General features: G+C 37.0%; 1 protein-coding gene across 3 annotated transcripts in view; it reads left to right on the top strand.

Annotated features, from left to right (window-relative positions):
- The window catches only part of ASB15 (ankyrin repeat and SOCS box containing 15), a 61,276-nt gene that overhangs the window by 19,945 nt on the left and 25,979 nt on the right, over positions 1–15,352 (top strand). For 2 of the 3 annotated variants that reach the window (XM_058724435.1, XM_058724437.1), the window contains exons 1-2: positions 8,539–8,666; positions 13,566–13,638. The gene's annotated coding sequence lies outside the window, so the exon portion shown is untranslated. Of the gene's footprint in view, positions 1–8,538; positions 8,667–13,565; positions 13,639–15,352 lie in introns of those variants that run through there. The other variant, XM_058724436.1, reaches the window with a different exon arrangement.

The raw sequence follows: 15,352 nt of genomic DNA, 5'->3' as shown, positions 1-15,352 counted from the left end.
TCCTCATACTGAGAAGCAAGGCAGAGGGGAAGAGAGATGGGAAATCACAGAAAGGAAGCCTAGATGGTTACTGAGATGATTTTGGAATAGAAAACAAACCTAAAGGTTGCTAAGTCCAATGGTCAATTTTTAGTTCTTATCTTACTTGACCTAGCAGCAGAATTTGATACAGTTGGTCAGTCACTCCCTCCTGCTGCAAATATTTTTCTTCCCTTGGCTTGCATTCTACCTTGAAGCTTCGGTTAACCCCAGGACTCATCCCTTGAATGTATTTATTTTTATATCTACTGGTATTCATTTGGTGAGCTCATCTAGCCTCATGGCTTTAAATATCACTAATTTATTTCTGCAGCTCAGTCTTCCTTCCCCCCCATCCCCCTCCCCCACATACATGGACGCATACTTACCTTTTCCTCTTGGACTTTAATAGGTATTTCAAGTTTTACATGATCCAAACTGAGCTCCTATTCCTCCTTTTTAAACCTGCCCCTTCTGGAACCTTTTCCATCTTAGTTAATGGTAACTCTATATCCTTCCAGCTGCTTAGGTTCCATCCTGGTCTCCTCTCTCACAAACCCAACATCCAATTCAAGCCAATACTCAAACAGATAAAAATCCTACATGTTAACCCTACAGATAACAGATAACCTACATGTTAGAGGATAATATGTTTTATCTAGTCCTATATCTTGAACAGCATGTCTGGAAGAACATAACACTGCTCAGAAAGTACTTGTTGAATAAGGGAATCAATGATTTCGAGACTAAGAATATGAGTACGTGTTTTTAAAAAAGATATTTCCTTAAAATCAAGAGTTCAATATGTAAGAGCACAAAGTTAAGAATTGGGAAGGAAAGAAATAGATCTTTGCTTGACAATGAATTTCTTATTTTAGATCATCCATAAATATGGTTCCATAAATATGGTGACCTGTTAAAATCACCTGCACAGTCTTTCTTTCCCCATGTTCAGGAATTACATCAGAGTATCTGGGGGAAGGGCACAGCCATGGGTATTTTCTAAAGCTCTGCAAGTGATTCCAGTGGGAGCCAAGCCTGAGAACCACTGCTGTATGGGAATCATTCTTAAAGTTAGTGTTTACATACTAATTATTTGTTCTAAATGTTTCATACTGGAATCTCACTCTTTTTTCTTCCCTAACAAGCTAATCTATTATTTTTCATAAGGTTTTCAATCACTCAGCATGCTAGCACTGTGTACAAAAAATAAAGAATGCAAGAAAATTAGCCTAAAATTATCAGGACAAATATAAGTATTCTGAAAGGCAGCTAAAATAAAAATACAAGAGGGTTAGCTTTCTATGTGCCAGAAATAACCCTTTCAAATACAGTGAGGAAAAACAAATCTATTCACAAAGAAATAAAAATTACAAAATACTAAGGGATATTTAAGAAATAATCAAGACTTAAAAAAAAAACTATAGTGCTTTATACAAGTTTAAAAGAAATATTTTGAATCAATTGAAACATACCATATTCCTGCATGGGGAGATTAAATATTTTAAACTTGTCAATTCTTCCCCAAAGAATCTAATCTTAGTGTATGCCCAGTCACAATCCCATCTTGACTAGATGATTTAAAAAGTCACCTGGGGCAACTGGGTGGCTCAGATGGTTAAGCATCTGACTCTTGATTTTGGCTCAGGTCATGAGATTGAGCCCCCATTGGGCTTGGTGTGGAGCGTAGAGCCTGCTTGGGATTCTCTCACCCTCGATCCCACTGCCCCTCCCCTGTTCACACTTTCTCTCTCACTCAAACAAACAAACAAACAAACAAACAAATTCACCTAAAGGATATTAAAAAGAAAAATGAAGAGTGATGACTTAGCCTCCCAAATATCACACCATTCTGTGCAGCTGTGATGATCCAAATAGTGTGGCCCCAGTGAAGGAATAAATGGGTATAGGAATGGGTTAGCATTTCCTTGTGTTTTTCAATTGCTGGGCTATAATTATCTCAACAAAGAACTCAAATAATCTATTGTACTTGAATTGTGTACCAAGTCCCTCTCTTAGAGATGGATTTTTTAAAATTAAATTTAGTGAAAAATAAACTGTTCAATCTTGTTAAGTGGTTAAAGACACAATTTTGTTTTGAAACAGGAAGGGAAATTCCTCCTTATTCCCTAAATCCTAATTTAGGAAGCACTGCAATTAAGTCCCCAGACTGATCCATCACTTATGGGGATTCATATGTGACATAGTTGTTACCAACTATTGTCATGGTTATTTTCTTCACAAAGCTTACTACAATTTATTTTCTCACTTACTTAATATTTACTTCAACAACATAAAAATAAATTCCTTAAGGAGAAGGACCTGGTAAGTCATTAGTGGCCTGGAGAATGGTATATGCTCAATAAAATATTTGCCAAATACAGCCTTAGTGAGAATCTCATATTCATCTACTTCTCCTACCATTTCTGACTTTGTAAGATGCTCCATAGCCTGTGAGTCGGTTCACTACTATATCTCACCCAAAGTCCCCTTGAAAGTATCTGCTTACACTGGAACTGAATGGTCCAGGATGGGAAATTACCCAAACATTCCACACTGCATAGGAACATGTTAACAAACCTCAAAACTCAATTTGATTTTAATATTAAAAAAAACTTTTTAATGTTTATTTATTTTTGAGACAGAGAGGGATAAAGAGAGAGAGCAGAGGAGGGACAGAGAGAGAGAGAGAGGGAGACACAGAACCTGAAGCAGGCTCCAGGCTCTGAGATGTCAGCACAGAGCCCAACACGGGGCTTGAACTCACAAACCATGAGATCACGACCTGAGCCCAAGTTGGATGCCTAACCGACTGAGCCACACAGGCGCCCCTGATTTTAATATTTTTGATACTACAGCACCTGTGAAAAAATGTGAAAAATTGCCTTATTTGTATGGTAATTATATATTAGATCCTTAAATCAAGCCACAACTAAGCCAAATATTTAGTAGAAGTACCATTTCGGAAAATCCAGAGTATTCTGCCCCATTACTTACACTGTTCTATTAGAGATAAATTTAAACCTAGCAGAATAATCACATTTTTCTAGTTTCCTCAAAGAATCATTAAGCTTAATTTTTATATTGAAATTAAATTATTTGAACATACACAAAACAGTGGGTCAAATTTGAAATATAAAAAATAAGACTCTACATGCAAAAGGGGAGGAACGGGGTCTTTTAATAGTAGATAGGATAGATTTATGTTGAGAATGTTGAGTTTAACATGGTAAGTTTTGTTCACTAAATTCATATAACTTTTATATAACAGTTAATGCTAAAATATTCTTGTTCATAACCAAATATTAATTGATGGAATGTCATGAATTGGTAGCTTCAAAAAAATTGAAATATAACAGGTGCACATGAAAAACACCAATCTTTTCAGAAAGAACAGAATACTGAATGTTCAGTAATTCAAATTTTACTTTGCTTGCCAATATAAAGTTCTATTGTACAGGCTTGATTATGACTATGTTTAGTGAATATTAAATAAGGTACTAAGAATAGTGGAAGTCTCGCCTTAGCACTATCAATTTGGGATATGTAAGAGATCAATATTAGAAAAGACAAGAAGAAAAAAAAGGCTCTCAAAGTACTTTGATGATCTGTGAATGTAAAACCAGTGTCTCTTTTTATTTTTTTAAATTTTATCTCTATTTTATTTTATTTGTATTCATTTTTGAGAAAGAGACAGAGAGGGAGAAAGAGAGTGAGAGAGCAGGAGAGGGACAGAGAGAGAAGGAGACAGAACCTCAAGCCTGATGCAGGGCTCAAACTCAGGAATCTGAGCTGAGATCGTGACCTGCGCTGAAATCAAGAGTCAGACGCTTCCAGACTGAGCCACCCAGGTGGCCCCCATTGTCTCTTTTTAAAACTCAAATGTGTGTATGTCTTTGTTCTCCAGTCTTCTCCTCCAAACCTACTTATGTCTTATCTCTCTTGCCAAATTCTGGCTTCTTTTCTACTTATTTGCTCTCTAAACAATGATAAACTTCTTAAGGACCAGAATTGCGTGTCCTACCTGTCTTGGCATGCATGTCCTGAAGTGGTCTAGTACCACATTCTTCATATACTAAAATGTGTGTGTGCATGTATAGAACAGGAAGTCAAGTGGGATGGTTTTTTTAATGTCCATTTCAGGTCCCAGAAATAGAATATAATTAACCCTTGAACAACATAGGGATTAAGGATGGCAACCCCCACGCAGTTGAAAATCCATGTGTGACTTTTGACTCCCTGAAAACTTAACTACTAATAGGCTATTGTTAACTAGAAGCCTTACCAATAACATAAACAGTTAACACACATTTTTTATATGTGTTTTCTATTTTATTCTTACAATAAAGCAAGCTAGAGGAAGGAAGATATTATTAAGAAAATCGTAAGAGAAAATAACATTTATAGTACCGTATCAAAAAAATCCACATATAAGTGGATTCATGCAGTTCAAACCTTCAAGGGTCAACTGAACTATAATAGTAAGTACTCTATCTGTAGAGTGATTACTATTTTTTCAAAGAACTTCCATAATTATTCTCTCATTTTACTCTCATATCAATGATGTGAAATATCAAGGGCAGAATTATTATGTAGGTGGAAACCAGGACATAAGTATTTAAGTGGTTTGCCTTAATTCACAAAAACATGGACACATCCGAAATCAAAATGCAAATTCCCTGCCTTCTTTTAATCCAGGATTCTGTCTCTTAGATGCTCTTGACCTGTCTTTCATGGAAAGAAACCAACCTACTTTCTTGAAATTCATTATGACTCAGTTTTAATTGAATTAACCTTTAGTTAAATTACATAAGAAATAACTGCTAAACCATGTGAAGAAGTTAGTGTGTTTAGCAAAAATGTAGCATGTGTTTCATGTGTGCTTTCTACATGACAAGCCCTTTACCAGACACTGGTGACAAAGTGGTAAATGTAACAAAGCGCCAGTAAGAACTCTCCCCACTTTTTGTGCACCATGGGGTTAGTGGGCTACGTATAGTGGTACCTTACTAAACACCACTTGCTTGTCACTCACCTTTGTGCTGCCGTGTGCAAACAAAATGGCAGGAGTGATGTCAACAATGCCCGTTCTTCAGAGGCCTGTGACATCAGCACCTGGTAGAATGTGGTGCTGATACATTGGACTCACAGTTTCAGTTTGATTTTCAGTCTGAAAAAACAAACAAACAAACAAACAAACCCCAAAAAACAGTAGGAAGCACAACAAAAGCAAACAACCAATTATCAATTATCAAAGTCCCTGGAAGAACACTTGAAATAAAGGATTTCCTTTTTTCACATTTTTCTGCTGTTTTATACACAACTGAAAAATAAAATGGGCATTTCTTAAACGACAACCTCTCATGACCAAAATAATGAACAAGTGCAGAAAAGGAAGAAGGAGGAGGAGAAAATTGGAAATACTGTATTTCTTTTTTTATTTTTTACATTAGTTATGATATTGTGGGGGTTTTGACATATATTAGAAAGTACTGTATTTCAAAATGAAACCAAGTGAGATATACATAGATATTGCTTACTTAACTGCAAAATAATGGGACCAAGCAAACCGGGATTTTCCTAGGAGTTTGGACAACACCATTTTGCCCAGAAGGCAAAGATAAAGCTGCAGTTGTGATAAGGCTTTTATAAAGAATGGGCTGGATCAGAAAGGAATCTGATAAATGGCTTTGTACAGGTTGGATGTGACTGTTTGGCTAATCTTAGCAAGATCTGTATTTTTAACTCACAGTCAGAGGCCTGCAAGCCCCCACGTTTGCAGGAACACAGAGTACCTGTGAGTAGTAGCAGCCAGCACCCTAAACATGACGGCCAGGATGCCACATTGCTTTCTGGAAGTTAACATACCATGCTACCCAAATCCTTTGTTCCCAAAATAAAAATGAGTGCTTCCAGGGACAGAACTTCTAACACTGTGCTTCAACCATTTCAACCTAAGACTCTTCATATCAGTTGCTATAATTATCACTGTGAAACAGGACATGCATTTCTTGCCATATATAGATATAAGGGACATGTATTTGGATGTCAGCATCATTACAGGTGTCTTCCTCAGGATAATAGTAGTAGAATTCAACAGTCCTTCACTGCTTGATCACACACCTTGCTTGAAACACCCTTTCCAGGCAGCCTAGAAGTCCATTGTTCAAAAATCGGATTCCCGTTGTTTCCATTTTGAGAAAATCAACAAGAAAAGCCAACTTCCCAAACAGGCAAATGTTGGAAATGGTTATGAGCATTATGAACAGAGCATTCTGTTAAATATTTGAATTTACTCAAAGCATGCTTTAGTGTGTGTGTAGAGATGATGATGAACTATTTCAGGAATAGACCTCTTAAAAATGGTGGGTGTCTGGGGAGGTTGGGTGGCTCAGCCGGGTTGAGAGCCCGGCTTTGGCTCAGGTCACGATCTGGCACTTTGTGAGTTCAAGCCCCACATTGGCAGGCTGCTCTCAGAATGGGGCCCACTTTGGATCCTCTGTCCCTCTCTCTCTGCTGTTCCCCTGTTTGCTCTTTCTCAAAAATGAAATAAACATTAAAAAAAAAAAATGGTGGGTGTCTGGGACACCTGGGTGGCTCAGTAGGTTAAGCAGCCGTCTCTTGGTTTTGGCTCAGGTCATGGTCTCACAGTCGTGGGATTGAGCCCCATGCTGGGTTTGCGCTCTGTATTGGCTTCCAGCTGACAGTGAAGATAATGCTTGGGATTCTCTCTCTCTCTCTCTCTCTCTCTCTCTCTCTCTCTCTCTCTCTCTCTCTCCCCCCCCCTATCTCTACCCCTCCCTTGCTCATGCTCTGTCATAAAATAAGTAAATAAACATTTTTAAAAAGTGGTGGGTGTCATGGTCATTTGTATTATCATTATAATGGTTATTACTATTACCACTTCTACATTACAGATGAAGATATTGGATCTCAGAAAATTAAACAGCAAATCTAAAGTAACAGAGCCAATAAGTGGTAAGGCAAGATTTGTTCATAGGCCTACATCATCAGTAACATATTTTCATTTATTTGCCACATAGTCCCTCTTTTTTTGTCCTTTCTGTTTTTTAAGCATTATTTTAAATATTGTGTGATCTAAGGAGGTCTATAATAACTATTATATGGAAGGATAAAACAGGCATAAATTGGTTGGTATAAGATCAGAAATGTCCCTGAAATGTGCCAAACCACATTTTTAAATGTTTGGCATAGATTTCACCCACAAATTGCGTTATACTCTAAACCTTCATATGAATTTTTAATATTGTAAGTTAAAAAAAAGTACTGTATAAAAATTAAAGTTTCACAGTGCTGTTTGTTTTTTGTAACAATGTTTTATTGCAAAGTTCCAAATTAAATTAATAATTATACAACATGCACAATGTTCTAACCTCCAACCTTGACTATTTCAAGTTACAGTTAATAGTGGTATAAATACATAATATTTCTCAGGGTTTGCTCCCAGGGTGACTGAAGTATAGCCTCTATTATCACAAAAAGCTAGGACCTCTGATTTCACATTTATGGTATTCCAAGTTTTTAAATAAAACTGGGAAATTCACTACAATTGATATGTTTATTCATTAACACCAAGTTCCAAAAAATGGATCAGAGAAATAGGAGAAAAATAAAAGCATATAGTGCTCCTCGAAGCCTGGGAGTACATAGTTCAAGAAAAAGGGAGAGACCAATGACAGGAAATCCAAGAGGGTCTGAAAAGCAATAAACGCGGTGTCTTTAGACACTAGGAGGTCACTGAAGCCCTTAAGAAGAGTTGTTTTAGTAGAGTGGTGGGGACAGAAGCCAGATGGCTTTGTGAATGCTGACAGTGGCCTGAGTTAATCCAAGGATAGCCATGTCAAAACAAACTTAAGGGAGATTATTTTCATCAGAAAATCAGCAAGACATTCAACTTTAATGGATTTTTTAAAATAGAAAATGAACAACCCTCCCTGGTTAAAATCCTGATTTTCTTCTTGCTTTACATCTCCTGCTTACTTTTTTTTTTAAAGACTATCTATGTTTTACAACTTGACCTAAACATATCTGATTACATTAGATGTTGCTGAATGTTGTATCCCCATCTGAGTATCAGACCGGCAGGTATTAAATGCAAATCAAATGAAAGTAAATTCATATACTAAGACGGTTGTATTTAGTGAGATTTGACATGGGTCTAACAGATGAAGAATGAGAAACTGTGTGTTAAAATTTATTACAAGTGGATATGGATCTACAGACACACAGACTCACAGTTTTGTCTCTTGAACAACTAATTTTAAAAGACGAAAAATTCTATTGAAGTGATTTTACTTGGTTCCCTTAGCAGGAACTCTCATCGCAGCTGGGTTGGCAGATCATTTGTTTTCATGAGCAATCTTTGAACCAATCAGGATACAGATAATCTTATTATACCTCTGTGGGTTTATGTTTCTTTTGATGGGAGTCTAGAGAAGTCATGGGTAATACTTTATTGTGTGCCAGGAACCGCTTATGTTTCAGTTGCACAAGGTCAGATCTTAATTTAACCACCAACTGGGTACTTAATTTTAGACACACAGAGGAACACATTGGCTCCAAGGCACTTCCTCTGGTTTAGGAAGGCAAGGCCCTGGATAAGAATGACAAGACGATCATTCCAAAAGGTGAGATTATGAAATATTTGATCTGTACCTCACCAGCTAGCTTATTAAGTAGTTTAGTATTGGGAATATTTTAAACAGATGGAAATACATATTGTGGTAGTTTCTCATTATTTTTTTTCCAGTTGATCACCAGTGGGTTTGCCTTCCTGAGGCCTTTTTAAAAATCACAGAATATAGGCAGGGTTGTTTTTGCTTCTTTATAGAATATTAACTCTGTGGCATGGTCATGAAGCATAATAATATGATGAGAAAAACAGACCAAGAATGACTATGCTTGTAGGAAGTGTCAATATACACACTATGGAAGCCCAGAAGGGTCTTAGCTGGCCTGGTTTCTGAGTAAAAAATTAAATTATTTTTGTGAATAATTATAATAAATTTCTATTGAGGCTCTTTCATCACTTATAGCAAAAGATGGATGCTTTATATTCAGATAGAAAAATTCCTTTAAGTTCATTTAAATCAGATGATAAAAGGAACTCTAGAATTGGAAATTTGCTTCTGCAAAAGAAATCATAGAATCTTGAAGCTGGAAAGTCTTTAGAACTTACCTGAGACCATCACCCATCTGGCTCTTAAATAAACACATAACTTCTAAGGAAGCTTCTAAATCTAAAATGAAATGATTTCTATGAAATAGTAGTGATATAAACGAGGAAGTCCTAACACTGCCTTGTGCTGAGAACATTATATTATTGTCATAAATTATCATAATTTTACACTTCTGTTGTCTCTATGGGAATAGCTTGTTTTCAAATGAAAATTTACCTAAAATATTTATATTTCTACTAGAGTTGTTTGATAGGTTTGCTGATTGTTTGCTTAAACTCTCTTAGAAAACTTACGAATATTTGGAACACAAAATGATACCTCCTTTTCATTAATTCTATTATAGTAGATGGATCATCAGTTACAGTATGTGTGGCCTCTAATGCCAAACTCTAATCCAGTTACAGTTGTGTGGTCTCTAATGACAAACAGCTGGGTTTATATCCACATCTCCACCACTCACTATTATGTGCAGGTTTGGGCAAATTGCCTAATGACTCTGTGCCTCAGTTTCCTTATCTGTAAAATAGGGGAAAGTGTATCATAGAAATTAAACATCATAATCAACTAAAGTACTTAGCGTAATGCGTGTCACAGGTAAATATTCAATACATGTTACTTATAATAGCTATCAAATTCAACAAAACAAATATTTATTGAGGATGTGCTGTGGGTTTAACTCTCTGCCAAACTTTGGAAGGGGAGGGAGTGATTTGTGTTGTTTCTGGAGAAGTCTAGAATGCATTGTTTAAAAGCAGCAAACTCCCTGAGGGCATGGATCCTACTGTCTTGTGTCTCGCACTATGCCTGGAACATAGCAGACACTGAACACATATTTTTGAATGAATGAATAGGATGGTCTGAAAATCCTTAGGAAAAAAAATAATAATAATCACTGAGAACTGGTGGGTCAGTGTTTCTCCTTTGTCTTTCTGATTTAGTAGAGAAGGCAAATGTATACAGAACGCATCTGTATTTCAACAAAGTATTTGACAGTATTTCTTGATGATGGTCTTGTTATCAAAAAGGAGACGTTAATACTAGATGGTGATGTATTTCGGAGGATTTGTAACTGGATAAACAGCTTTTCTTGAAGGGTGCTAAATAATAGATCAGTGTCAACCTGAAGTCCTCCCTGTTCTGTGCCAATTTCTGTTCAATGTGTCATTATTAATAGTGCAGATGGACATATAGAAGGCATGCAAACAGATGTACAAATAGAACAATACTTGCAGGGATAGAAATGCATTAGATCTTAGCAGACTGGAATAAAAGTCAAATCATTGAAAAAAAGAAAAAAAAAAGAAAGAAAGAAATGTAATAGCGTTAATACAGAGTCCTGCACAGAATTTCCCAGCAATGATGTGAGAAAAAAACATGAGATGTAAGATTTGGGCCAATAGGGGTCCAAATCAACTGTCTAACATGATAGCCTCCAAATTAATCTGGGCTTAGGTTAAATTAACCAATCTATAGTGTCTAGGAAAAAGGAGATGGTCATCCCTGCTTAATATTGTGTTGTTGATCTGACTACAGCTATTGTGCTGCCATCAGAGCCCATGGTCCAGAGCCACTTTTAGAAGGAAATGGAGAAATGAGTGTGTTTACAAGCAATCAAGATGGCGGAGGGAGGTGAACCCACGGCACAGGAAGAAAAGTTGTTCAGCCTCAGGAGGAGAAGGCTCACTGGAGACTTAACAGCCTTCCTGGGGAATGATTTAAGGGCTCTCGTGTAGCAGGGGAACAACAGTTTATCAGTGTGACTCCGGGGAATAGAACTAAGATCATAGAATAATGATTTGAAGAGATGGATTCAACTTAAATGTTTTTTTCCTAACTATTAAAGCTGACCGAAGGGCTCTGTGGGGATGTAGTAAGCTTCCTGCCACTTTGGTGTTGAGGGCTGAGACTAGACGATTACTTGTTCGCCATGTTGTAAATGGAATTTACAGGTAGAGCTATCTAATGGTCAACTCTGAAGTCTGGTGATTCTAGAGAAAAGGAAGGAGAAGGAAATAACGAATATGTCGAGTGTCTGTTCAAGGGTGAGGAATTGAGCTAAAATTGCCAAACAACCCCTAGAATTCTCATTCCTCATTCCAGAGGAGTTCAACCACAAAATGATAACAGGTAATGTTTGTTGACTACTCACATCAGACATAGTTAATGCAGTGGCTAATCCAGAGGGCAAGTTTTGAACAAAGTTTCAATTGCTACACCCAACTGTCTCCCCCAGAAAGATATCAACGGCTTGTATATGATGTCAAAATAAACTATGAAGAAATGCAATGACTCATTATTGTTTGAGCTTTGAATGGGAAAAGATTTGACTTGAGCCCCAGGCAGAACTTATGTCATGTCAAATGAACCTGTATATACAGTAGTATACACATATATAGTATATACACATATAGAGTAGTATACATATACATGTATAGTACATAATAATACTTTAATTAAGGTCTAGAGACATTTCATTTTTATTGTTACTGTAGTTAATTAATATAGTCAAAACATTTTTTACTTACCCTAAACTCACTTGTGTAAACTAAATGTAGCTATTTTATTGTAACCGACCTTATTTTCTTCAAAAGCTGCCACTCACTAATTAGAGGAAAATGGAATTTTGGTCTCATGCAGACAAATAGAATAATTTAGGTAACAAACCCTGTGCTTGGATGATTCAGGTAAATGGATCAGTCTTTCAGACTGCTGTTCTTTCCCAAGCCAAGGAAATCCCTCCACCAGATTTCACCTGCTTTACTATAAACTTTGCAAATTTCTCTCTTCTCAAAGTCACCAAGGTCCCTGGACTGCCAGGAAGTGACCTATCTCACCACCTGTAGGGTTCAGCCTATGAGCCAGATGCCAGGCCAGTTTTCTCGAAGGCTTTATAAGCTTTGGCTGCATAAAGTCAGTTTTAGTTCCTTCCAAGTGGCCAGTCATATCTGATTGGGTGAATATCATTCTCATGTGTGACACTTTATCTATGGCAGTAAATATTCTTCAAGGATATTAATTTTAATAACTGTATGGTTTTCTATTGCTTAGATATGCAATAATGTCTTATCCAAATTTCTTATATGTTGGACACTTGATAAGTGTTGGACACTTTATTATTTCTACTGTTTTGGCAGCTAAATACAGCTGAGATGACATTTTCACATAACAGTTTTTTTGTCCACATCTCTGATCATTACTAGAAGATAGATTTCTAGAATTAGAATTATAAACAAATGGTTGGACTTTTTAAAAAATGTATTATCATTCTTGCCTGTGATAAGGCCACTATTAATAAGTTGCCTTTTCATGGATCATGCTTGCTCTGTTCTTTTCTATTCTACGTTTATATTCCTCTAGAAACCCACCTACTAATGAACTTAGATCTCCTTCCTGTTTTTTGCATCATTTTCGCAAACTAGCACACATCTTTCTATATCTCTGTTGTAATTGAATTTGACATGGAAATCAACAGTATAGAGTAAAATATCTAATGTTGTAATATTAAAGTAGAGATAAGAAAAACTAGCATGACAGGTCTTATCACTGGCTATTTACCTAGCAACTAAGCTTCAGTTAAACTGGAAGCGAACTTGCAAAAACACAGGACGTAAAAACACAAGGTGAATCTATTAATTTGCTAATTTTAAGAGTAGTGTATATTTGATTATTCAATTATTTATTCAGCCAACAGTTAGTGAATTCTTATCACATACCAGATATCATACTTAGATAGTATTGGTCTAGAAAGGAATATGTCCATTTTTCTTAGATCTCTTCTAAAATTTCAGGTTGTGTCTTTTTGAGTCGACATAAAAGTGGCATTCGTCTTCTGGACTAAGTGTGTATGTGCACTTGTGCATGTGCAATTCATCAGCAGGGCATGTCGTGCTAAGGAGGAAGGAGAACAAGGACAATTGGTCCAGTTCTCCCTGTCATTTACAGGATTACACCATGCTGTAATTCCTGAGGGAATTGCTGTAACTTATTACTTATAAAGTTACCTGTGTCAGTGGGGTGAACCCAATTCTGACCGAGAATTTTAGTTCTCTCTGAAATCTCTTGGGGATTGATTGACTCGCTGAAATCAGTCCCATGAAGCTGTTGATCTGATTTGCCACTTGGTGCTAGAGGGTTCCGAAGAAAGCAAAAGTGTGCAGCCACCAATAAATACCAAAGTTATGACAAAATTTTATTTCTATTGATGTCAATTTATCTTTAAAATTGCACATATAAATGGTCAAAATGCAGGAAAATAAAAATGAACATTCTTTTCAATGTAATAACTGTATTTTCTTGACAAAACCAAAAAGTAAAAATCTTCTTTAACTATTGCCTTTCCTCTGATAGGACAAATCCTGATGATTCTCTCTGGGACCTCCAGTAAATGAACACATCACTCGAAAACCATAGCAGTTTCAAGGTGAGAGAAAACTGCCTCAGGGTCTCAAGGTTCCCCATTTCACACAGCAGTACCTTCGGGATTGGATTTGAGCTGACTGTGTATAAAACTGTGAAGAAATCTAAATTTTACTATATTTCCTTTTTCTTATTCCCTCTTATTACCATCCACTAGACTTGGTCTCAGACCCTCTTCCATCTTGTGCACTCTCATGCTCCCCTCAGTAACTATTCCAAGAGATCCTAGTTCTGCACTGGGGACCAGTATAGTGTTGTTGACATTTTAAAAGGGACACTGGAAGACGGAACAATAAGCCGTAAAGGACAGTCTTTCACTGATGCAACCGAATGACACTGAGGTGACAGATGCTGGGGGCAGGGTGATATTTATGGACACAAAGCCCTTCCTTGCATGGAAGTGAATTGTACACTCTGGGAACTGTTACAACCAGCCCTGTTTAGAACCCACAAACTTATCAACAGTACAGTGTTAGCATGGAAAATGGATTGGAGGTAGTTTAGAGAATCCGATGCAAAGAGGTATCATGTACCCATGTTCATTCCTGCAGCTTACCTCACAACACTATCCTAACCTCCTGGTCACTTCAGTCGGGCACCGCCTGGCATGCTGATCCACTTTTTAAGGACAGTAATGTTTAGACTCCATGACGCAAAGTACAGAATGAAGGCAAGTGTAGGACGCCCCAGACCACCCTAAGCAACACAAAGCCTTATTGCAGGGAGCCAAAGATAAAGATTTATGTGTCTCTGGAAGCTGTTTTTTTATTTTTGGAAGTTATTGTCATTAAGAGCTGGCTGTTAAGAGCAAGATCAAAGTGTTGTGTTGTTTTTGTGTGTCTGTGGGGGGGGGGGGGGGCGGAGGTTGTTTTCCTGCAGCTTTGGAAAGACCTTAAAAATGAAGGTACTTGTGATCTGTCCAGACTCTACTTATTAGCTCTGTGACTCAATAATGTATGGCTATTATTATAATCACCATTGTTATTATTATCAAAGATTTTCTAAAAAAATTTTTTTAATGTTTATTTATTTTTTAGAGAGAGAGAGACAAAGCATGAGCAGGGGAGGGGCAGAGGGAGGGAGACACAGATCCAAAGCAGGCTCCAGGCTCTGAGTTGTCCACACAGATCCCAACACTGGGCTTGAACTCACAAACCATGAGATCATGACCTGGGCGGAAGTCAGACGCTTAACTGACTGAGCCACCCAGGTGCCTCCTACCAAAAATTTTCAAAAACTTACATGACCGCCAAATTTCCCTTTTCCCACTATCTAAATCTAGGATTTTACTAGGCTTACCTGTAAAGTACACTAATAATTACTGATATCTGAATAATACATTTAGCACTTGAAAATCCTAAATTTGATTGTTTGGGGGAGGGTATGGGAAAGGGCTTTAGAGGTCCCATGAATTCTTCAAAATTTTATGCAGAATTTTGAGTGGGCATGCATCCCTCTGGAGAGAGAATCCATTGCTTTTCATCAAATGTGTTCTTGACCTTAAGGAAGGTTAACCAGCGTTCTACTTTTTTCTTGTTTAAATATTTTTAAGTTGAGTATAGTTGACACACAATGTTACATTATTTTCAGGTGTACAACACAGTGACTCAACAACTCTATGTTATGCTATGCTGTCCACAAGTGTAGCTACCATGTGTCACCATACAACACTATTGCAATGTCATTGGCTGTATTTTCTACGCTGTGCCTTTATTCCC

This window comes from Neofelis nebulosa, chromosome 4, assembly GCF_028018385.1.
Source record: "Neofelis nebulosa isolate mNeoNeb1 chromosome 4, mNeoNeb1.pri, whole genome shotgun sequence".
Classification (NCBI taxonomy): Eukaryota; Metazoa; Chordata; class Mammalia; order Carnivora; family Felidae; genus Neofelis; species Neofelis nebulosa.
The sequence above is the reverse complement of the archived record's forward strand: the minus strand, read 5'-3'. Positions and strand labels throughout refer to the sequence as shown.